Genomic DNA, 24,366 nt, shown 5'->3' with positions numbered 1-24,366 from the left:
TGTGGATACCCATAGAGGCCGGACGCGTGTGCGGCTTTAAGCGAACTTTCCATCAAATCCACGAATATCAGATTTGCGGTGATCATCTACCCGGACAAGGTGAAGATCTGATCTTTCTAATGATGTAAAATGGTTTAAAATATTTAATCCTAATCTATCTACGAACGACGTTTTTAAAATACGTTCATGCGATGAATGGGATCTCGCGCATGCCTTTTCACTGCGTATTAAATTTTTCTAAAATTTTCTACGGCATGCATGGGATACTAACAGTGGTATCAGAGTCATGGTTGCATAGATTAAGATTAGGATTAAATGATAAAGGTATAATAGATCTAAAAATTTAAAGATTATGCTTGCTGAATTTTTCTGCATGCAGAATTTTCAGCTTGCTGATTTTTCTGCATGCTGATTTTTATGTGATTAGATTAATGATTCTATTGCTTTGTTAATATGATTACAAGTATTTAGAATCATATCTTGCATTATCAGCAACTCATGAGATGACATAATCTGTTAAATATTCAGATCTGTAAATTATTTAATGCATGAGATGTGTATGGTGATGATCATGGATGGACCCTTTACATGTGCTGAAATATTCTGTGATGTTCTATAATGTTATGTGATGGCTTCTAAATCAGATTTTCAGATGCCTGTGTGCATCTTATATTGATGTATTAGAGACATGCATGTCTCACGAAAAAGGGTTGTAATTATTATTTAATTTTATTTATTTTTTTAAATTTAATCTGGGATGTAATCTGTGATGTGTGTTGCACGTCGATGGTTGATCGATACGTACATCAACAAGCACAACTTGCGCGGATCGAGATCAAGGGTTGTCAACCCTAAAGGATGAATTTTGATGATTACAAAACACTTGAGATGATATTGTGTACTAATGACATTGGCTTAATTGTGAAGTTTTATAAGTCAAGAAAAATCAGAAGAAATGAAGCACTGCAAAATCATAAGTTCTTCGCAAACATCCTATTAGACATGTTCTAAAAGAAAATGATCTTAATCTAATCCATGGAGATTAGAGATGAAGTCGAAAGTTTTCTGTTTGAAAGACTTGAGTTAACCCCTAAGCAAAATGGACAAGTTTAAGTTGATTCTGATATGTTTTATTCAAGGAACACAGTCAATGAGTCGACCCCCGTAAAACATGAGTCGATCCTTGTATAGTTCAGAGTAAACAGAAAGCATTCACCGCCTGAGACAAAATCTGAAGAGTCGACCTTTGTTCAAAATGAGTCGACCTCCGAAATTGAAGAGTCGACCCTTGCGTTTGAAGAGTCAACCCCTGCTCAGTCTCAGCGTCAGCCGAAAAACTATAGCATGAGTCGACCCTTGCATTTGAAGAGGCGACTCCTGATGAAGATGAGCCGACCCTTAAGGATAAAGAGTCGTCCCTTTGAAGATATCACAGCATAAGCCTTCTGAATATCTTGAAGTGCCGATCCAGAATGAACATGAGTCTATCCCTGAGTTACATGAGTCGACCCTTGCACTGCTGGGACCACAAAACGGAAAGAAAAGAAAAGGAGGGAACCTCAGAATAGAAACAACAAGAAAAGGAAAAGGATTCTATTGAAAACAAAAGGTTTCCACTGAGAAAAAGAGAAGAAAAAAACTTAACAGTTCATCATCCTCACCGGCATTCCATCTGAAACCTTCTCCCATGAGGAAATCAGTCGAAGCTTCTCATTGCATTGAGAAGAGCAGCTATTTAAGCATTGGAATATCCTTCCACAGCCAACCTCTTCATCAGTTTCAGTCTTCATTTTTATTGTTTCACTCTTTATATTGTGAAGCTTTAAGTTTTCTGGTTACAGCATTCTTTTAGTTGGATTAATTGTTGCTATAACAGTTTCATTGATTTGAAACTTGTAAAGGCTCTTCCAAGCCTCGATTGGAAGTTGCTGAATCCGAAATATTCAGCAAGGAAAAAGTTTTTGGTTGGTTTATCTGAAAGCCAACTGGGTTGTTTGTGAGCCCGGAAAAACAAACAGTGAAAGGTTTTTGGTTGGTTTGTCTGAAAACTAACTGAGTTGTTTGTGAGCCCGGAAAAACAAACTGTGTAAAGTTTTGGTTGGTTTATCTGAAAACCTACTGGATTGTTTGTGATCCCGGAAAACAAAAGATTTTCGGTTGGTTGCCTAGAAAAACCAACTGGGTTTTGATTGTGAGCCCGGAAAACAATCAAGCTGTAATATGCTGGGTTATAGTGAAATCAAGCAAGGCTTGAGGAGTGGACGTAGGTGCTGGGAGTGCACCGAACCACTATAAACCTTGGCGTTTATGCTTGTGGTTTTTCTCTCTTCCTCTTCTTTGCATATTCCTGATTGCTTTCCTCATTTTATTCACTATCGTATTTGTGCAATCTTATTTCCGCTGCTGAATCTATAACATAACAGTAACTCATACTCTTCACATGTTTTAACTTTAATTTTTTAAAGAGATCCAATTCACCCCCCCTCTTGGGCTGCACCTCTGGGCAACAAGTGGTATCAGAGCCTTGTACTCACAGTAACTTTTTGATCTAACAATCAAGAGTTAAAGATCATGGCAGCCACTATGGGATCCTAAGTTGTCGAAGGGCAATCTACCAACAGACCACATCTTTTCAATGGCACAAATTTTAATTATTGGAAAGCACGCATGCGAATTTTTATTCAAGCACTTGACTATGATTTATGGACTGTTATTGTTAATGGACCTCACACACCAACTAAAATTGTTGATGGCATCACCTTATTCAAATCTGAGATTGAATGGGATGACCATGATAAAAGAATGGCTCAGCTGAATGCAAAAACCATGAATGTTCTTTACTGTTCTTTAGATGCAAATGAGTTTAATCGTATATCTATTTGCATGACTGCTAAAGAAATCTGGGATAGGCTGGAAGTTACACATGAAGGCACTAACCAGGTTAAAGAATCTAAAATCAGTATGCTGGTGCATAAGTATGAATTATTTAGGATGGAAAACAGTGAATCTATAACTGAAATGTTTACTAGATTCGCTGATATTATAAACGGCCTGAAAAGTCTTGGTAGATCTTACTCTAACAGTGATCTTGTTCGAAAAATTCTTAGGTCTCTTCCTAGAGCATGGGAAGCAAAGGTCACTGTCATTCAAGAAGCCAAAGATCTCAACTCTCTCCCACTGGAAGAACTGTTGGGTTCCTTAATAACTCATGAGCTCTTAATGAAACAGAACCTTGAGGAGGATGAACCCAAGAAGCGCAGAACCATTGCTCTTAGATCCACTCTACATGAAGATGAGAGCGAGGATTCTGAATCTGATAATAGTGAGGAAATGGCCCTGATTACAAGAAGGTTCAAAAAATTCTTTAGAAGAAATAGAGAAAACTTTAAGAGAAGGCCTGTAATCAAGGGGGAGCAAACCAAAGAAAATAAGGAGCAATATGTTTGTTATGAGTGCAAAAAGCCTGGACACTTCAGAACAGACTGTCCTCTATTAAAAAAGGCTCCGAAAGGTTAAGGAAGAAAGCTATGCTGGCTACTTAGAGTGATAGTGATGAATTCAGCTTTAGAGAAGAAGAACAGCGACAAGAAGCTGCAAATCTTTGTCTAATGACACACGAAAGTGAGGTATATTTAAATACTGAATATGATTTTACTTTCGATGAACTTCAAGATGCTTTTTCTGAGTTTATGATTGAATATAAAAAGCTTAGTTTAAAGAATAAGGAGCTAAAGATTAAAAACCAATCGTTGGAAAAAGAAAATGCTCTGCTTCTGGATAATAAGAAGGAACTAATTGAAGAAAAATAGAAGTTAGCTAAAGAACTTGAAAAACTGAGACCTATAGTAGATAAATTAACCCTAAGCTCTGAGAAATTAAATCTAATCTTAAAGAGTCAGAAAGTTGTTTATGATAAAGCTGGTTTAGGATATAATCCTTGGAAGAAATAAAAATCATTGAAGAACATACTTGTAAAGCCAACTTATGTTCAACCGAAATCTACATTGCTTAAGTTAGATAAACAGAAACAAGAATACACTGCATGCAATCCTAAAAGCCAGAAACTTCTAAGTAATGTTTCAATTAGGAAGATAGGGGTTCCGAAGGGACCCATCATTGCTAACATTCAAGGACCCAAGGAAACTTAGGTACCGTAGATAAAGAATTAAATTTCTATTTTGCAGGTGTGTCTAACATCCCAAGCATCAAACAGAAAATGGTATTTGGACAGTGGGTGCTCTAGACACATGACAGGAGATGAATCCCAATTCATGTCCCTCAGAAAGAAAGATAGAGGAATGGTTACCTTTGGTGATAATGGAAAAGGCAAAATCATTGGTATTGGTAACATTCGGATTACTCCAACTACTTTTATTGAAAATGTTTTATTGGTAGATGGATTAAAATATAATTTGCTAAGCATTAGTCAATTCTGTAATAAAGGATATATTGTGACTTTTAAATTATCTATGCGCTTAGTTTCAAGTACTAATAACAGTGGTGTAGTATTTACTGGACATAGACATGGAAATATGTATTTGGTTGACTTAGATCAAATACTCATGAAAAACATGGACTGTTTAGTAGCTATGAAAATCAAAAACAGTGAAGCTAGCTGGTTATGGCATCAAAAATTAGCTCATGCAAGCATGCACTTAATTTCAAAACTTATTCGAAAAAAACTTGTTTTCGGCTTGCCAAAATTATCATTTGAAAAAGATAAAATCTGCTCTGCATGCCAACTAGGAAAACAGACCAGAACCTCTTTCAAATCTAAAAATGTTGTCTCCACAAATAGACCTTTAGAACTTCTGCATATGGACATATTTGGACCAACTAGAATTTCAAGTCTAGGTGGAAAACATTATGGCTTTGTTATTATGGATGATTTTTCTAGATATACATGGGTTTTATTTTTGACACACAAAAGTGAAGCATTTTCAGCTTTTACTAAAGTGTATAAAAAGATTTCAAATGAACATGGACTGCAGACGATTAAGATTAAAAGTGATCATGGAACTGAATTTGAAAATCATAACTTTGAAAATTTTTGCACTGAAAATGGTATTGATCATAACTTTTCTGCACCAAGAACACCACAACAAAATGGTGTTGTAAAGAGAAAGAATAGAACTTTTACTGAAATGGCTGGAACAATGTTATGTGAAAGTGACTTACCTAAGTATTTTTGGGCTGAAGCCATAAATACAGCTTGTCATGTTCTTAATAGAGTTACTATTAGGTCAATTCTAAAGAAAACTCCTTATGAACTTTTGAAAAATAAGAAACCAAATCTTTCATACTCTCATGTTTTTGGCTGCATCTGTTTTGTTCTAAATAATGGTAAGGACAACTTGGAAAAATTTGATTCAAAATCAGATGAAGCTATTTTTCTTGGATATTCTTCATCAAGCAAAGCATATAGAATATTTAACAAGAGAACTCTAGTCGTAGAAGAGTCAATACATGTTATCTTTGATGAATCTAATAACCATTCTTCAAGGAAGAATGTAGATCTCGATGATGATGCAGAAGAACTCGATAAGCAAGTCAAAGAATTAACCCTAAAGGATGTTTCTGCATTTGAAAATTCGGAGCATGATGATAGTCAAGGAGAAGAAGATCAAATGCTTAAAGGTAAAACTAGTTTACCAAAAGAATGGAGGTATGCACATAATTATCCTAGAGACTTAATAATTGGTGATCCTTCTCAAGGCATTAGAACTAGATCTTCTATTAGAGATGTTTGTAATCACCTTGCATTTGTTTCTCAAATTGAACCAAAATCTTTTGAAGAGGTTGAAAATGATAACAATTGGTTAATGGCAATGCAAAAAGAACTAAATCAATTTGAAAGAAACAATGTTTGGAATTTGGTTAGAAGGTCTGAAAATATTTTTGTAATTAGAACAAAATGGATTTTCAGAAATAAATTAAATGAAGATGGAATTGTAATTAGAAATAAGGCTAGATTAATTGCAAAAGGATATAATCAAGAAGAAGGAATTGATTTTGATGGAACTTTTGCACCTGTAGCTAGATTTGAAACTATTAGACTATTACTTGCACTTGCATGCTTCATGGATTTTAAATTATTTCAGATGAATGTCAAAAGTGCATTTCTAAATGGTTTCATTACAGAAGAAGTTTATGTAGAACAGCCACCTAAATTTGAAAATCATAAACTTTCAGATTATGTCTTTAAATTGAACAAAGCACTTCATGGCTTGAAGCAAGCTCCTAGAGCTTGGTATGATAGACTAAGCAACTTTTTAATAAAGAGTAATTTTTCAAGAGAAAATGTTGATAAAACTCTATTTATTAAAAAGAAAGATGATGATATTCTAATTGTTCAAATATATGTTGATGATATTATATTTGGTGCTACTAATGAAAATTTATGTGAAGAATTTGCTAAGCTCATGCAAAGTGAGTTCGAGATGAGTTTGATGGGTGAACTTAACTTCTTCCTTGGACTCCAAATTAAGCAAACAAGAGATGGAATCTTCATATGCCAAAGCAAGTACACAAAGAAGATCTTAAAGAAGTTTGGTATGGAAGATTCAAAATCAATAGGTACTCCTATGAGCCTCTCTTGTAAATTAGAAAAAGATGAGCATGGGTAAATCCCTTGATTCAAAGCTGTATAGAGGAATGATTGGATCTTTACCTTATCTTACAGTAAGTAGACCTGATATAATGCATAGTGTTTGTATGTGTGCAAGATATCAATTAAACCTTAAAGAATCATACTTAATTGCTGTTAAAAGAATATTAAGATACTTAAAAGGAACACAACACTTAGGCTTATAGTATTTTAAGACATCTACAATTGACTTAATTGGATATTCAGATGCTGATTTTGCTGGTTGTAGATTAGATAGAAAAAGTACAAGTGGAACTTGTCAATTCCTTGGAACAAACTTAATTTCTTGGTTTAGCAAGAAACAAATTTCATAGCATTATCTACAGCTGAGGGTGAATATATTGCTGCAAGAAGTTGCTGGGCTCAAATTCTGTGGATTAAGCAACAACTCGAGGACTATGGCATAAAACAAAATAAAATTTCTATAAGGTGTGACAACACTAGTGCCACAAATCTGACTAAAAATTCCATACAACACTCAAGATCCCAACATATAGAAATAAGACATCATTTCATAAGAGATCATGCTCAAAATGGAGATATAAAAATGGAATTTATAAATACTGATAAACAAATTGCAGATATTTTCACTAAACTCTTAATGCAGAAGTATTTTTGTAAATTTAGAGGTGAATTATGCATTTGTGATCCATTTTGATGACTGATTATGAATGATAAATTGTGTATTTTGATTGACTATTATTGATTGAATTTTAGTTGATTTGATCTATGGTTTACAATTGAGTTTTAAATCTTATTCAAAAAGATTTTGTCTCTTGAACAGTCTGAGGAGACGACTCATGTGAATGAGGAGTCGACTCATGTAGCAAGGGACGACTCTTAAGTTAAAAAAGTTGACCCCTAACTTACAGGAGACGACTCTTAAGTTAAAAGAGTCGACTCCTAGTCTATAGGAGATGATTCATGAGTTGAATGAGTCGACTAAAGTGGAAACTATTCGAAACGGATTCTAAAAGGCTTTTTTTCTCTCTTTCTGAAATGTTGAACCTGAAATGTTTCATACCCCTTAGAGCGCCTTTTTGTCTTCAAACTCTTCTTCAAACAAAAACCTCCAAAACCCTAGAAAACCTTTTCGAGGTTCTGATTGATCTTCCAATGGTGAGAATAAAGCAAGTTACATCCGGACCAAAGAGAAAGAACACCATTCCACAAGTTAAGAGGAGAACAAGGCTTGGGCAGAGAATTCACCACCGCCTCTGATGAGAGCACAAAAGTGCGATCTACACATCACTCAAATTAGTATTATTGCTAACAAATGATGATAGAAGTGTTGTATTAATATTATATTTTTGTGGGGTGCAGGTGATCGTAAATTAAAGTTAAAATACATATTGGGTCCAAAAAGATGCATCACCATATGCGACCAGCCAACCATATGGGTCAACCCCAGTTGCATACTAGAAGGAGGTTAAGTTCAGCCTTTCAGGTTCACTGCAGCCAATTCAAAGCAACCTGTGCACCCGTTTATGATTCTCCCACTTCATCTCATGCGTTGCAACCCAGCTTCTCCCGTGAGTGATCCTCCACGTGTTCATCCAGCATCGTGCGGATCCAGCCTTCTCCGCATCCCTTCGCGTTGCAACCCCACGTCTCCTTCCGTTCACGAGCATCGCCAGAATCAGCCGTCCACCTCTTTCGCATCATCCGCAGGCCAGCATCCATTCCCCATCTCAAGCTCCATCCGACTTCATCTAAGCGTCCACATCCGAGTTCCTCACGAGCGCACGCCTCGTCCGCACCTCATCCCAGCAAAGATCCAGCTTCCGATCCGTGATTCCAGCATCCGTGATCAACATCCGTCAACCTCTTTTGGATTCACAGCAATCAGAATCCCATCGCGCGTCCAAGGATCTGCTGCTCATCCGATTCTTCCGGATCCACGCTCATTCCTTCCGATCCAGTCCACCCAGCATCCACGAGCCTCCCAGATTCCGCTTCTCCCGCGAGTGATTCTCCCACGTCCGGATCTCACGCGTTGGAGCATCCCGCATCCCCTGCTTCTGCGATAGAACAGCAGCGAATCCCGGCTTCTGTGAAGCTTCCCAGCATGCCACGTTCGCGGCCAGCCAGCATCCGAATCCCAGCAACCATGATCCCGCGATCCACGCCCCAGATCCATCGGGTCCGCTCATCTCCACCGCGTGTGAGAAGGGGGATCGACGCCAGCTTGATATATACCTCTCGACTAGGTGAGAAAGGGGGGAGTCCCATTCAAAAACAGAGCTCCTCCCATTTGAAAAGAAAAAAAAAACAGAGAAAGGAAACAGGGGAGGCCCTGTTTCCGAAAAGAAAAGAGAAAAAAAAAAGAAAGAAAATGAAAGGGGATTAATGTGTGAAATGGAAGGCTAAAGTCCTAGGGAGGGTGATGGAGGAACCTTTGATGTATTGCTCTTTGAAGTAAACTCTAAACTTTTGCTTTCAATGATTTATATTTATTGACATGTTCTTGATCCATGCGTAGTTATTTCGTAGATAGATCTTTAATGGATTATGATTATTGATATATGGATTGCTTTAGTATTTGATTCGTCGTAGACGTAGAAAGCACGATGAATGCTTAGAAATTGAGTTCATATGTTCATGAAACATATACCATGATTAGATCTATCCTACATTTAATCTTTAATCAAGAACCATAGAGTTTATTCCCTGGATGCAACATCATCAAGGGGAATTCCAGATCCCTACCATTTTTATTTCATTGAATTGTGTTTATTATTCTCTGCATTTAATTTCTGAAAATCAAAACATCATTTTAATTCACAAATTTATTTAATTAATTAATCTAAAAATTACGCTAATAATCTATAAATTTCGTTCCCTGAGGATTCGACCTCGGACTCCCGAGATTTTACTACTTGTACGATTCTCCTGCACTTGGAAGAACAATTTTATTTTTGCATCAAGTTTTTGGCGCCATTGCCGGGGAACGGCTTAGTTATTAGTATAATTTTAGATTTAATTAGTACCCTATCAGTTAGATTGAACATTATAGTAAAACTAAAACTGGAAAAAAAAAAAATTTCTGCTGTTTTTATTTCCTGCACAGTCTGCATCAAACTCTGATATCTGAGTAATCCACCGTCTGATTGCACTCAAATTGCGTCGGCTTCTGTAGGACACGTGTTTCTTTCATCTGAACGGTCTGATGGATATTCTGATACTTTTACGACCATTAAATTAATATACAACCTTGCTGCTGTCTGCTTTGAATTTTCTGTGTTTAATTTTTTTTAGAATCAGAATTTTATTATCATCATATCTCATTAACCCTTGTTGCTAATTGAAAATTGATAAGAACTTTAAGAAAAGATCAAGGATAATCAATAAAAAACAAAAAAAAACAAACAAATAAATAAACTCTGAAATTTTGTATGCTAGGTTGGAATAGGACAACACTGGACGTCTGAGTCGACAACCTTTTGACAATTCCTTAGATCACATTATTGAAACTTTTTCGCAAAATCTCAGATCTTGTGAGATGGCTGATGATGATGTAGGAAGTCACCATGGTAATGAAGGTAGACCTCCAGTTATGACACTTCGACAATACTTACATCCCACTAGGACTAGTCAACCTTCATGCATGATTATTCCTGAAAATGTAGGACACTTTGAAATCAAACCAGGAGTAATTCAATTGCTGCCAAAGTATCATGGAATGGAATCCGAGAACCCTTATCTTCACCTTAAGGATTTTGAGGAAATTAGCATCACATTTAGAGTGCCAAATGTATCGGAAGATGTCCTTAAATTAACCTTGTTTCCTTTTTCCTTGAAGGATAAAGCCAAAACATGGCTGAACTCCTTGAGACCAAGATCGTTAGGAACATGGCATGATATGCAAGAGAATTCTTAAAAAAGTTCTTTCCCGCACAAAGGACTAATTTTTTGAAAAGACACATTAGTAATTTCCAACAAAAGACCATGAAACATTTTATGAATGCTGGGAGAGATTTAAAAATTTGCTACTCTCTTGTCCTCATCATGGGTTTGAAACATGGAGAACCATTAGTTTCTTTTACGAGGGATTGTCTCCACAATTAAAACAATTTATAGAGACTATGTGCAATGGTCTATTTTTGGAAAAGCAACCCGATGAGGCATGGGACTATTTAGACTCTCTCGCAGAGACTGCACAATTATGGGATACAGGGGATAGAGTGAATAAACCTTTGCCTAAGCCTACTAACATTGGACATGGGGGCCTATATAACCTTAGTACTCAAGATGATATTCAAGCTAAAATGGCAGCCCTTACTAGGAAGATAGAGGAAATTGAACTTAGAAGGATTGAATCCGTCAAGACCGTAGAGCATAACAGTGAGTGTTGTAGGATTTGCGAGATGCCTGGTCATCTCACCACTGATTGCCCCACAATACCCGCATTCAAGGAAGTCTTGCACGATTCAGGCCAATGTTATGAATACCTATCAAAAATCTTTCAATAATCCTTTTTCGGGGTACTTACAACCCCGGATGGAAGAACCATCCAAATTTCAGGTGGAGGAATGACCAACCTCAACAAGTATATAACCCAGCTTCTCCACCTCCGCCACCTCATTATGCACACGCACCCCCTCAAAAACCCAGTCTCGAAGAAACTTTACAATCTTCATGCAAGGTCAAGCTAAAATCAATGATGAATTAAGAAATCAACTGACAACGCTGACCACTGCTTTAAGTGCTCAAGAGAAGGGTAAGCTACCAGCTCAACCACAACCTAACCCTCAAGTCTACGGCAGTAGCAATGCATCATCTTCAACTTCGCATAAAGAGCAAGCAAAGAGTATAATAACATTGCGAAGTGGAAAGATTATTGACCGACCAATCCCAGAACAAACTCAAGCCATACCTGATTCTGACCCTTTAAAGACAAAAGAAAAGGATAACGAAGAAACTGAGCACCAACATCTACTGAAAAAATCAAATGTCCTTTTCCTGCACCATTTCCACAAAGATTAAAGCCCTTGCAAAAGCTTGAACCAAACTCTGAAATTCTTGAGCTTTTTAAGCAAGTAAAAATCAATTGTACCTCTTTTTGATGCAATCAAACAAGTGCTTTCATATGCAAAATTTTTGAAAGATTTGTGCACTGTCAAGCGTCGTTTAAATGTCAAGAAGAAGGCATTTCTGGCTGAAAATGTGAGTGCAATTTTACAGCATAACATTCTCCCTAAATATAAAGATCCAGGTTGCCCAACTATCCCATGCATCATTGGCAATTTTAGGATTGAGCGAGCATTGCTAGATTTAGGGGCGAGTGTGAACTTGTTGCCATATACGGTATATGAGCAACTCGGTTTGGATGAGGTTGAAGCCAACAACTGTCACCTTACAATTAGCTGACAGGTCAGTGAAGGTCCCTAGAGGAATTATCGAAGATGTCTTGGTCCAAGTAGACAAGTTCTATTTTTCTGTTGACTTTATCGTACTGGACACACATCCGGCTTTCAATTCACCCATCTCAGATTCCGGTCATCTTAGGACGCCCATTTTCTTGCAACTTCTAATGCATTGATCAATTGTAGGAATGGTGTCATGAAGCTTTCTTTTTGGCAATATGACTTGGAACTGAACGTCTTTAGTATAGGCAAACAACCCAGTGACATGAAGAAAGTAAAGAAGTTGAATGGGTTGAAACCATTGCGGAAGAATATTTGTTAAAAGAAACATTTACTGAATCGGCCGACAATGGTTTGATAGATTGGTGTTCTGAAGGTACTGCTGATGATACGGTCCCACCTATTTTAGATAACTCGGATGTCATGATGGTCAATGGGTGGAGACCGAGAATAGAGGAATTTGAACATTTTCTAGGAGCAAAGATAGTACCATCCCATGAACAAGCACCTAAGCTCGAGTTGAAACCTTTACCGAAGGAACTCAAGTATGCCTTTCTTGGATCCGATGACACTTTTCCTATAATCATCTCATCTGATCTTGATCATGCCCAAGAAAGAAAATTACTTGGTGTTCTAAAGAATCATAGAGGAGCTTTAGGGTGGTCTATTGCAGACTTGAAGGGGATTAGCCCTTTAATTTGCACGCACCGGATATATTTGGAGGACAATGCCAAAACCACAAGGCAAATGCAACGCAGGTTGAATCCTACGATGAGAGATGTGGTTAAAGCAGAAGTCCTCAAGTTGCTTGACGTGGGTATTATTTACCCAATTTCCGATAGCAAGTGGGTAAGTCCTACTCAAGTCGTGCCCAAAAAGCAGGTCTGACGGTAGTCAAAAATGAGCAGGGTGAGTTAGTCCCGACTCATGTCCCACGAGTTAGCGCATGTGTGTTGACTATCGAAAATTGAATTTGGTCACTAGGAAAGATCACTTTCCCTTACCCTTCCTAGACCAAGTTTTGGGAAAGAGTTGCAGGACATAATTTTTTATTGTTTTCTCGATGGCTATCCGGATACTACCAAATCAGAGATTTCACCAGAAGATCAAGAGAAGACTACTTTCACTTGTCCTTTGGTACATTCGCTTTCCGTCGGATGCCGTTCGGGTTATGGTAATGCACCTGCAACATTTCAAAGATGCATGCTCAGTATTTTTGAAGACATGAACGAAGAAGTTTTTGGAAGTGTTCATGGATGATTTTTCTGTTTTTGGCGATTCTTTTGATGATTGTTTTACTACATTTACAAGCTGTCTTAGCTCGGTGTATAGAAAAGAACCTGATACTGAATTGGGAGAAAATGCCACTTCATGGTGGCCAAAGAGAATTGTCCTAGGACATATTATTTCATCGAAGGGCATGGAAGTTGATAGAGCTAAGATTGACTTAATCGCCAAGCTACCTGGACTCAAGACGGTTAGAGATGTTAGATCATTTTTGGGTCATGCCGGATTTATAGGAGGTTCATCAAGGACTTTAGTGTCATAGCCCGACCATTATGTAACCTCCTATCCCTTGATACACCGTTCAATTGGACTGAAACCTGTCAAGAGGCATTCGAAAAGTTGAAGTCTATGCTTAGCACTTGTACCCATCGTGCGACCACCCGATTGGTCATTACCTTTGAGATCATGTGCGATGCTAGTGACTATGCGATAGGAGCTGTCCTAGGACAACGCAAGGATAATAAGCCATATGTCATTTACTATGCAAGCAAAACTTTAAATGATGCTCAAATGAATTACACCCACCACCGAAAAGGAATTGCTTGCAGTAGTATTTGCATTAGACAAATTTCGCTCTTATATCCTTGGTGCTCCTATTGTTATCTTTACGGATCATGCAGCGCTAAAATATTTACTGGATAAGAAAGAGGCTAAACCACGCTTAATACGATGGATTCTTTACTCCAAGAATTTGACATCACTATCAAAGATAAAAAGGGAGTAGAGAATGTGGTTGCTGACCATTTATCACGGCTAGTTTTTAATGATTCGGTGCCACAGTTGCCCATCAAGGACTCGTTTCCTGAAGAGCAATTGTTTGCACTTTCTACTATGCCATGGTATGCTGATATTGTAAACTTTCTTATCACTAACCGGATGCTGGAGCATTGGGGATCGAATGATAAGAATAATTTCTTGCGTGAAGTAAGAAATTATTATTATGATGCTCCTTATTTGTTCAAGTATTGCAATGATCAAATCTTTAGAAGATGCATTCCAGAACATGAGATACAAAGTGTACTCTCTTTTTGTCATGCCAGTGCTTGTGGAGGACACTTTGGCATCTAAGAAAACGGCAGCTAAGGTGTTGCAATGTGATTTTTATTGGCCTACACTATTTAAAGATGCCCACGAGTTCTGTAGGACATGTGACCCATGTCAACGTGTTGGAAGTCTAACTCGTAGGCAAATGATGCCTCTTCAGCCCATTACTGCTATTGAAATTTTGACATGTGGGGCATCGATTTCATGGGCTCATTCCCACCGTCTTTTGGATATGAGTATATTTTAGTTGGTGTTGAGTATGTGTCCAAATGGGTAGAAGCTGTTGCCTGTAAAACTAATGATCACAAACCTGTTTTGAAATTTCTAAATGAAAATATTTTTTCACGATTTGGGATGCCCAAGGTTATAATTAGTGATGGGGGAAAATATTTCTGTAGTAAGCCTTTGAGATCCTATTACGAAAGTACGGTATCACTCATAGAATTGCAACTCCTTATCACCCGCAGACTAGTGGCCAAGTAGAGTTAGCCAATCGGAAGATTAAACGAATTTTAGAGAAAACGGTGAATCCATCACGCAAAGACTGGTCTTTAAAACTTTCTTATGCATTGTGGGCTTACCGTACTGCTTATAAAACTATTCTTGGTATGTCCCCGTATCGGCTAGTCTATGGAAAAGCATGTCATCTACCTGTTGAATTAGAGCATAAATCATATTGGGCCATTAGAAAATTGAACTTTGAATTGTCAGATGCTGGTTTAATTCAAAAATTACAATTAAGTGAGTTGAATGAAATTCGTCGGGATGCGTATGACAATGCTAGACTTTGTAAAGAACGAATGAAAATTAGGCATGATAAATCAATTCTAAGAAAATCTTTTGAACCTGCACAAAAAGTTCTTTTGTATGACTCTTGCTTACATCTGTTTTTAGGAAAGTTACGATCAAGATGGACAGGTCCTTTCATTGTAAAAACTGTTTTTCCACACGGGGCAGTTGAAATTGAGAATCCACAGGATGGTCAAATTTTTAAGGTAAATGGACACAGATTAAAACCTTTTCTTGAGAATTTTGCAGATGAAGAGGACTCCTTTTCCTTGGAGGAGCCTTCTTATGACTGAGCATGACGGCCAAGGTATGTGTATATTAGTTAGAATTATTTTTTTTTTCTTTTATTTTTTTTCTTATTTGTAGGTCTTCTTTTCTGGAAATCAACAGCTCAAGGTATTCTTCTTCTCTCTAATATTCTTTTCTCTATTGTTTCTCAACATATAGCTTTCTTGCATCTTTTACATTGAGGACAATGCAATATTTAAGTTGGGGGGAGGGAAATATTTTGCAAAAAAAAAAAAAAAAATTGTTTTTGCATTTGATTTATTCTATTACTTTCTTTTCTGAGCAAATGCACATGTATTTTCATATTGAGTGTGTACAACTATTAAGGCAAGGAACACATGCATACTATGACTGATCAGAGACCTATTATTAGATCCCCACACGTGTACTTAATGACAATAGGAAGGCCTCAGGAGTTCATATTTGTTAACTGCATTTTTGTTAGCCTTATCCATAAAAGAAGTATGAGTATCCTTGTTCGTACCATAAGGTTCAGGATTTGGTTTTCACATAAAGATAGAGGTTGAATATCCCGACTAGATTACTTAGGTGCCTTATGATCCGACTTTGGTTGACCTATAGTCACGATGCAGTCACTTATATAATAAAATATTTATATGGTTCAGTCTATCATTTCTTTTCTTGCATAATTATTATTCAAAAAAAAAAAATACTTATGATGACAAGTCTGGCCTCGTGGCGTAGTCTGGTTCGAGTAATTAAGTCCGAGGGGTGTTTCACCTAATGTCTTGAGCCAACTGGATCGGGGGTCATTGACTGAAAGCTCGCTACATGGACCTTACTAGAGCCTAATGGGGTTGGATAGCTGTAGTTGTCATGTGTATTGAAAAAAAAAAATGAAATAAAAATAAGCATGAATGAGTTGGTTAGGCTGAACCTAGTGACATGTGGTAATGGCTGGTTTGACTCCATTGTATTGGACCTCTGTGTACCCGGGTTGTTTAGTTGAGATTGATAGCTCTTTCTTTACATGCGAACCATTCTTGACAAATTTAGACAACATGTGATATTCTGAAAATTTGATGGATCAGGTTCTAATAAAGTGTAGAAAACATTTGTGGACTTGAGTAGTGCACCTAAAACTCAGGCGGTGCTCTGTTGTGGTGGAGGTATTAGTACTCTGAGAAAGTCATATGATTTGATGCACACTACACTTTTATATTCCTTGCTTTGACGGTTGCCATACTTGAAAATATATGTCAATTAATTACATGTGTATTAGCTTAGGGTTTATTTTTATTAGAATCTCATGTCATATAATTCATGATGTTTGTGGGTAACATCCCTGAAAATCCTCACGAGACAACACTCGTCCACTAGGGTAACCTAGGGGTTTAACGGCTTGTTGCACGTGCTAAGTGCAATCGTGATTCCTACGAAAGTGAGTACATATCTTAGTTTTATATCTTTAGCTTCAATAAAAAGTCATAGGTTAAACCACACCTTTTTGCACTCTCATTTTATTATCAGCTAGTTAATTGCTAGAGACTAGCAATAAGCTAGTTGGGGGGTGTGATGAGAGCACAAAAGTGCGATCTACACATCACTCAAATTAGTATTATTGCTAACAAATGATGATAGAAGTGCTGTATTAATATTATATTTTTGTGGGGTGCAGGTGATCGTAAATTAAAGTTGTTGCTGGTGGTCCAAACCGAGAACGATTGGCACAGCGGTGTGAACGGGGTTCCGTTTGAGTTGCCTTGGTTGGTGTTGATTGCGCTCCACCTTCCACCGGAAAACCTGCAAGCAAGCCTCGCACCACCACTGGGGTAGTGGGGGCCCTCCGACGATCAAGTTAGAGGAGATTGGAGGAGAAGGAGAGATAATAGTAGCAAGTAAGAGAATGCTCTGGAAGTTCTTGCTTACCCCCCTTCTCCCCCCAGCCGCATATATACCAGGCTGGGGGGTCTTTCAGGGGGGTTCGTCATCGTGGGACACGATGGAGCTGCCACTGACACGGCCGTTACAGGGCGTCGTGGGGCAGCGCTGGGTACGGACATGACAGGGCGTAGTGGAGCTCCGCCTTGTACGGCTGTTACAGGGGATCGTGGAGCAGCGCCAGATACAACCGTTGCAGGGAGTAGTGGAGCAGGAGGCTGCGGCGTGCCTCTGGGGAATAGCCTGTCGTTATCGAGAGATGTCCGACTCGGGGTCGGGCTGCGGAGACGAAGATATCCGACTCGGGGTCGGATTGCTGGATCAAGGGGCTGCCGACTCGGGGTCGGGCTGCGGAGACGAAGATGTCCGACTCGGGGTCGGATTGCTGGATCAAGGGGCTGCCGACTCGGGGTCGGGCTGCGGAGACGAAGATGTCCGACTCGGGGTCGGATTGCTGGATCAAGGGGCAGCCGACTCGGGGTCGGGCTGCGGAGACGAAGATGTCCGACTCGGGGTCGGATTGCTGGATCAAGGGGCAGCCGACTCGGGGTCGGGCTGCGGAGACGAAGATGTCCGACTCGGGGTCGGATTGCTGGATCAAGGGGCTGCCGTAGTCTTCCTGGGCGCGCGTGCCGGTCACGTGGGCATGGTGGCTAAGTTCCCCCGTAACAGTAGCCCCCCACTTCCGAGCCCGGAACCAGAAGGGGAACGGGTGAAGGGAGTGATGCTTCGAGATTGCCGCCATCCCTCGGAGAGGCGCGCACGCTTCGAGCTCTCCGCCTTCTTTATGGCGTATGGTGGTTGTTGCTGACCTGGCAGTCTGAGAATTTCGGCGGACATCCTTCCTCTTTTTAACTCTTGGTAGCGTCTCGCTGACTCCCGACTCTTGAAATTCTTCTGGCGCTAGGCCAGGTATCTGAGGGTTAGGCCTCAGGGAATTCTTCCGGCGCTAAGCCAGGCATCCGAGGGTTAGGCCTCAGGAACTTCTTCCGGCGCTAAGCCGGGCATCCGAGGGTTAGGCCTCAGGAAATTCTTCCGGCACTAGGCCAGGCATCCGAGGGTTAGGCCTCAGGAAATTCTTCCGGCACTAGGCCAGGCATCCGAGGGTTAGGCCTCAGAAAATTCTTCCGGCACTAAGCCAGGCATCCGAGGGTTAGGCCTCAGGAAATTCTTCCGGCGCTAGGCCAGGCATCCGAGGGTTAGGCCTCAGGAACTTCTTCCGGCGCTAGGCCAGGCATCCGAGGGTTAGGCCTCAGGAACTTCTTCCGGCGCTAAGCCAGGCATCCGAGGGTTAGGCCTCAGGAAATTCTTTCGGCACTAGGCCAGGCATCCGAGGGTTAGGCCTCAGAAAATTCTTCCGGCGCTAAGCCAGGCATCCGAGGGTTAGGCCTCATGAACTTCTTCCGGCGCTAAGCCAGGCATCCGAGGGTTAGGCTTCAGGAAATTCTTCCGGCGCTAAGCCAGGCATCCGAGGGTTAGGCCTCAGGAAATTCTTCCGGCACTAGGCCAGGCATCCGAGGGTTAGGCCTCAGAAAATTCTTCCGGCACTAGGCCAGGCATCCGAGGGTTAGGCCTCAGGAAATTCTTCCGGCACTAAGCCAGGCATCCGAGGGTTAGGCCTCAGAAAATTCTTCCGGCGCTAGGCCAGGCATCCAAGGGTTAGGCCTCAGGAACTTCTTCCGGCGCTAAGCCAGGCATCCGAGGGTTAGGCCTCAGGAACTTCCGCTCGTTGGTCGGCCAAGGCTGGCGCAAGCCGAGGCGACCGGTCGGGGCTTCAGGCTAGTCTGCTCCCGGGATGATCATCGGGTTAGCCTGGCATCCGAGGGCCGAGCCTCGGGAAATTCCGCTCGTTGGTCGGCCAAGGCTGGCGCAAGCCGAGGCGACCGGTTGGGGCTTCAGGCTAGTCTGCTCCCGGGATGATCATCGGGTTAGCCTGGCATCCGAGGGTCGAGCCTCGGGAAATTCCGCTCGTTGGTCGGCCAAGGCTGGCGCAAGCCGAGGCGACCGGTCGGGGCTTCAGGCTAGTCTGCTCCCGGGATGATCATCGGGTTAGCCTGGCATCCGAGGGCCGAGCCTCGGGAAATTCCGCTCGTTGGTCGGCCAAGGCTGGCGCAAGCCGAGGCGACCGGTCGGGGCTTCAGGCTAGTCTGCTCCCGGGATGATCATCGGGTTAGCCTGGCATCCGAGGGCCGAGCCTCAGAAAATTCCGCTCGTTGGTCGGCCAAGGCTGGCGCAAGCCGAAGCGACCGGTCGGGGCTTCAGGCTAGTCTGCTCCCGGGATGATCATCGGGTTAGCCTGGCATCCGAGGGCCGAGCCTCGGGAAATTCCGCTTGTTGGTCGGCCAAGGCTGGCGCAAGCCGAGGCGACCGGTTGGGGCTTCAGGCTAGTCTGCTCCCGGGATGATCATCGGGTTAGCCTGGCATCCGAGGGCCGAGCCTCGGAAATTTCCGCTCGCTGGTCGGCCAAGGCTGGCGCAAGCCGAGGCGACCGGTCGGGGCTTCAGGCTAGTCTGCTCTCGGAATGATCATCGGGTTAGCCTGGCATCCGAGGGCCGAGCCTCGGGAAATTTCGCTCGTTGGTCGGCCAAGGCTGGCGCAAGCCGAGGCGACCGGTCGGGGCTTCAGGCTAGTCTGCTCCCGGGATGATCATCGGGTTAGCCTGGCATCCGAGGGCCGAGCCTCGGGAAATTCCGCTCGCTGGTCGTGCGCCTGTCGCTTGCCGCCCGACGGGATTTCTCCGTGGCCAGCTGCGATCGTGTTTCTCCTCCTCTCCAAGCGTCGCCTGGGGAACACCAGATGGGCATTAAATGCTAATTGAGGGGTTACCTGGGAAATCGGATCGCCAGTTGCTGCTTGCGAGGAGTGTCAGTTAAGCGGCCGCGATACGCGCGTTCTTCGAGGCGGATGCGGCTTGGGCGCGAGCGGAGATATGTGGACCTAGGGGTACAGGCCACCCGGAGTGTCCTGCACAAAGAATGTGATTAAGGAGAATAACGTTTAGAAAATCGCGGGAAGATACGCCTCGAGAGCCGGATCGGCTCCGGATTCAATGCGCCCGCATTTATTGGAGCCACCCGCATCGGAACGACCGGGGGGCCGCAGTTTGGCTATAAATATAGGTGCAGGTGCGATGGAGCCTGCCAAGCCGGAGCTGTTCAGGTTGCCATGGATCGTGGGCCTCCTCTCCGGCGCATGGTTGAGAGACCCCTACCGAAGGAACGGGAGGCGCGCCCTTTGCGACTTCCGCCAACTAGCCATTTCATCTGGGATCAACAAGGAGGTTCTCCCCGGCGGAACTCCGCTCTAGGCGATTTATCCGGGATCACGTCTCCCCTCCTTGAAGTTCGGCCTCCCGATTGAGCTCCGCACCAGGCGCTTGATCCGGGACCGCGCCTCCATATGCTCTTCTCCCTTGTATTCCTTCTCTCCCCTAACACTGGGGAGGACCGGAATATCCCTTGGAGGTGGCGTTCCCCTGGAGGCAGCGGGAGCTTCGTCTGCGGCGGCTCCTCGTCTGTTTCGTGAGGCGTGGATGGCGCCTCTGGGTAGGAGCAGTGTGGACTTCTCCTTCGTCCACTTCTTCTTCATCCACGCTGGCTCTTCGTCTTTTTCGTGAGACGTCGATGGCGCCTCCGGTTGGAGGCACCCACTTCCGGTGGGATTGCAGCCGCTTCGGATGGAGGTTTCGGAATCCCAGATCTCCAGCTCCTCAGAGTCTCCACCTCTTCTTTACTTTCTTTACACCCTAATTCCCCTCTGGGAATTCCTTGTAATCACACGAGCACGCCGTTGTAACCAGAAATTATTGAAATGAAAAGTGTTATACATTTTTGAACTGTCTTTCTGGCATTGTCGTTTTACTGGTAATACATCCGCAGGTTAGCGGAATTCCAGCTCCTTGGAATTTCTCGACCATCTAGGGCCTCCAACTGGTAGGAGCCAGGTCGGTTTACCCAGCGAACCCTATACGGGCCTTCCCAATTTGGCGCTAGCTTCCCACCTTTCGCAGGTTGAGATGCTTTAGCTCGCCTTAGCACCAGATCTCCGATTCTGAAAAGCTTCGGTCGGACCTTGGAGTTGTAATATCGGGCCACCCTCCGCTGATACATCGCCATCCGAACCTGCGCCATTTCCCTCGCTTCTTCCAAGAGATCCAGGTTCCCTCGGAGTTGCTCCGAATTGGCCTCGGGTCGGTGCGCGGCCACCCGAGGTGAGGGGAGTCCGAGCTCCACGGGGACAACGGCTTCCGTGCCATAGGTTAGGCTGAAAGGCGTCTCCCCGGTAGGGGCCCGATGAGTGGTCCGATACGCCCAAAGGACATTCTCGAGTTCTTCGACCCAAGCTTGCCCCGTCCGACCGATTCGCGCTTTGATTCCTTGGAGGATTGTCCGATTTGTGACCTCGGCCTCGCCGTTGGTTTGGGGATGCGACACAGATGTGAACCGATGCTCGATCCCGAACTCCTCGCAGAAGTCACGGAAATGCTTGTTGTCGAACTGTCGACCATTATCCGAGATAAGGACCCGAGGTACCCCAAATCGGACAATGATGTTCTTCTTCACGAACTTCCGGACTTGCGCCTCCGTGATAGTGGCCAGCGGCTCTGCCTCCACCCACTTGGTGAAGTAGTCGATTGCAACAATCAAAAATTTCCGCTGAGCTGAAGCGACGGAGAATGGTCCGAGAACACGCCTGAGCTGAAGCGAAGGGGGGTGGATGTTTTGTGCAACAATTGTCTGGACAAGCTCATCTTTTGGAAGGCCTCGTAAAACAAAATATCAGCTGAGCTTCCACTATCCACAAGAACACGCCTTACATCATAGTTTGCCATAGTGAGGGAGATCACCATGGCGTCATCGTGGGGGGTCTGAACCCCCTTTACATCTTTATCACAAAAAGTGATTACATTACCGACCCTCTGCCTCTTTGCGAAGGCTGCCCCTGACGCTTCAGTCGAGCCCCCTGCGTTCCTCTCGGGCCGGGGGAAGCCCCCAGTGATAGTGTGGATCACGCCCGCGACGGGTCGATTCTGCTCCCGAGGCTCCTGAGGGGCCGGGTCGGCCGGACGCGGGTCTGCGGGGGGACGTCGGTCGTTCACATATCGACCGAGATGCCCTCGGCGGATGAGAGCCTCGATCTCGTCTCGAAGCTGGAAGCAGTCTTCGGTGTCGTGGCCGTGGTCCCGGTGGTACTCACAGTACGCCCGAGAGGGCCTCCTCCCAGGAATCTTCTTCATCTGTCTCGGGACCGGGAGGTCCTCCCGCCCCTTGATTTCCATGAGGATCTGGGCCCGGGGAGTCAGGAGAGGAGTGTACCGGTTGAAATGTCGGGGCGGAGAACGAGGGCGTAAGGCGCCGTGGTTCCTCGCCGGCGACAGGCTTCTGCGCCGATGTTGAGGCGTCGGGCTCCTCCTCTGGCGTGCCTCTTTTCGCCTTTTCTTCCCGAGCTTTGAAGGGATCTCGGCGGCCTCCTTGCTCCGGTGGGCGGCCGCCTCCTCGGCGTCCGCATACTGGTTCGCCCGGGACAACAGCTCCGGGAAGCTCCGCGGCAGGCGTTTGTCCAGGGAGAAGGTGAGTCTGCCCTTTCGGAAGCCACGCTTCAGGGCTGAAAGAGCCACCTCCTGGCTCAGGTTCCGGACTTCCAGCGTAGCCTTGTTGAAGCGGGTAAGATAATCCCGCAAGCTTTCTCCCTCGTTTTGCCGGACATCAAAGAGGGAGTCGGAGACCAGTCGCCGCCGGCTACTGACGGCGAAATGGGTGATGAAGAGGCGAGTAAACTGGTCAAAGGACTGGATTGAGTTAGCCTCCGAGCCGGCGAACCACGCCCTTGCCGGGCCACGGAGGGTCGCCGGGAAGGCCTTGCAGAGGAGAGGATCTGATGCTCCGTGGAGGAGCATAAGGGTCCTGAAACTCTCGACGTGATCCCGCGGGTCCGCCGCCCCGTCATAGGGCTCGATCGCCGGCATTTTAAACCCCGGCGGATTCGGGGTCCGCAGGATCCTCGAGGCAAGCGCCGGCTGGGAGAAGATCTCCAAGTCGGCGAAGGGATCTTTGGAGTGGCTCTTCAGGACCTGGAGTTGTCGGTGGAGATCGTCCACCCGCCGGTCCAGGGAGCGCGACCGATGGGTGGGAGACAAGGAGCACCGAGAGGGGGACCGACTGGAGCGCGGGTTCCTTGAGGACTGGGGGGTCTGGGAACGCGCCCGGGCCCGCCTCTCGTACCCCGCGCAGCTCCGATGGAAAGGTCCCGGCAGAATGGACCGTGCTCGAGAATCTTCCTCGCGCCGGCGCTCCTCCCCATGGGAGAGGAAGGAGCGCGGGTTGAGGAGGACAGGTGAGCGCTCAGGGAGCAGCGGCTCCTGGGCCCGCTGCGGCGCCCGAGACATCACACCCTGCAGGTTCTGTACTGCCTCCGCGAGGGTGCGAACCTGCTGGGCTAACTGGTCGAACTGAGCGGCTTCGACCATCTGAATGGGAGGTGGAGTGGTGGAGTGTTGCTGAGAATGTGTTGGAGACGCAGCGGCCTCCCGGCCGGAGGCGCGAGAGGCCCCGCGACCGGAGGCATTGGAAGCTCCACGACCACCTCGCCGTGCCATTACGATCGCTCTGAGATTCGGGCCCTTCCTCTAGCGCCAACTGTTGCTGGTGGTCCAAACCGAGAACGATTGGCACAGCGGTGTGAACGGAGTTCCGTTTGAGTTGCCTTGGTTGGTGTTGATTGCGCTCCACCTTCTACCGGGAAACCTGCAAGCAAGCCTCGCACCACCACTGGGGTAGTGGGGGCCCTCCGACGATCAAGTCAGAGGAGATTGGAGGAGAAGGAGAGATAATAGTAGCAAGTAAGAGAATGCTCTGGAAGTTCTTGCTTACCCCCCCTTCTCCCCCCAGCCGCATATATACCAGGCTGGGGGGTCTTTCAGGGGGGTTCGTCATCGTGGGGCACGATGGAGCTGCCACTGACACGGCCGTTACAGGGCGTCGTGGGGCAGCGCTGGGTACGGACATGACAGGGCGTAGTGGAGCTCCGCCTTGTACGGCTGTTACA

At 44.2% G+C, this 24,366-nt stretch overlaps 1 pseudogene; it reads right to left on the bottom strand.

Annotated features, from left to right (window-relative positions):
• Positions 1 to 10,564: 10,564 nt before the first annotated feature.
• LOC120105675 lies at positions 10,565 to 10,661 on the bottom strand (annotated as a pseudogene).
• Positions 10,662 to 24,366: the final 13,705 nt, after the last annotated feature.

Source organism: Phoenix dactylifera, unplaced genomic scaffold, assembly GCF_009389715.1.
Source record: "Phoenix dactylifera cultivar Barhee BC4 unplaced genomic scaffold, palm_55x_up_171113_PBpolish2nd_filt_p 000341F, whole genome shotgun sequence".
NCBI lineage: Eukaryota > Viridiplantae > Streptophyta > Magnoliopsida > Arecales > Arecaceae > Phoenix > Phoenix dactylifera.
Note: the sequence above shows the minus strand (reverse complement) of the source record. Positions and strands in the feature narration are given on the sequence as shown.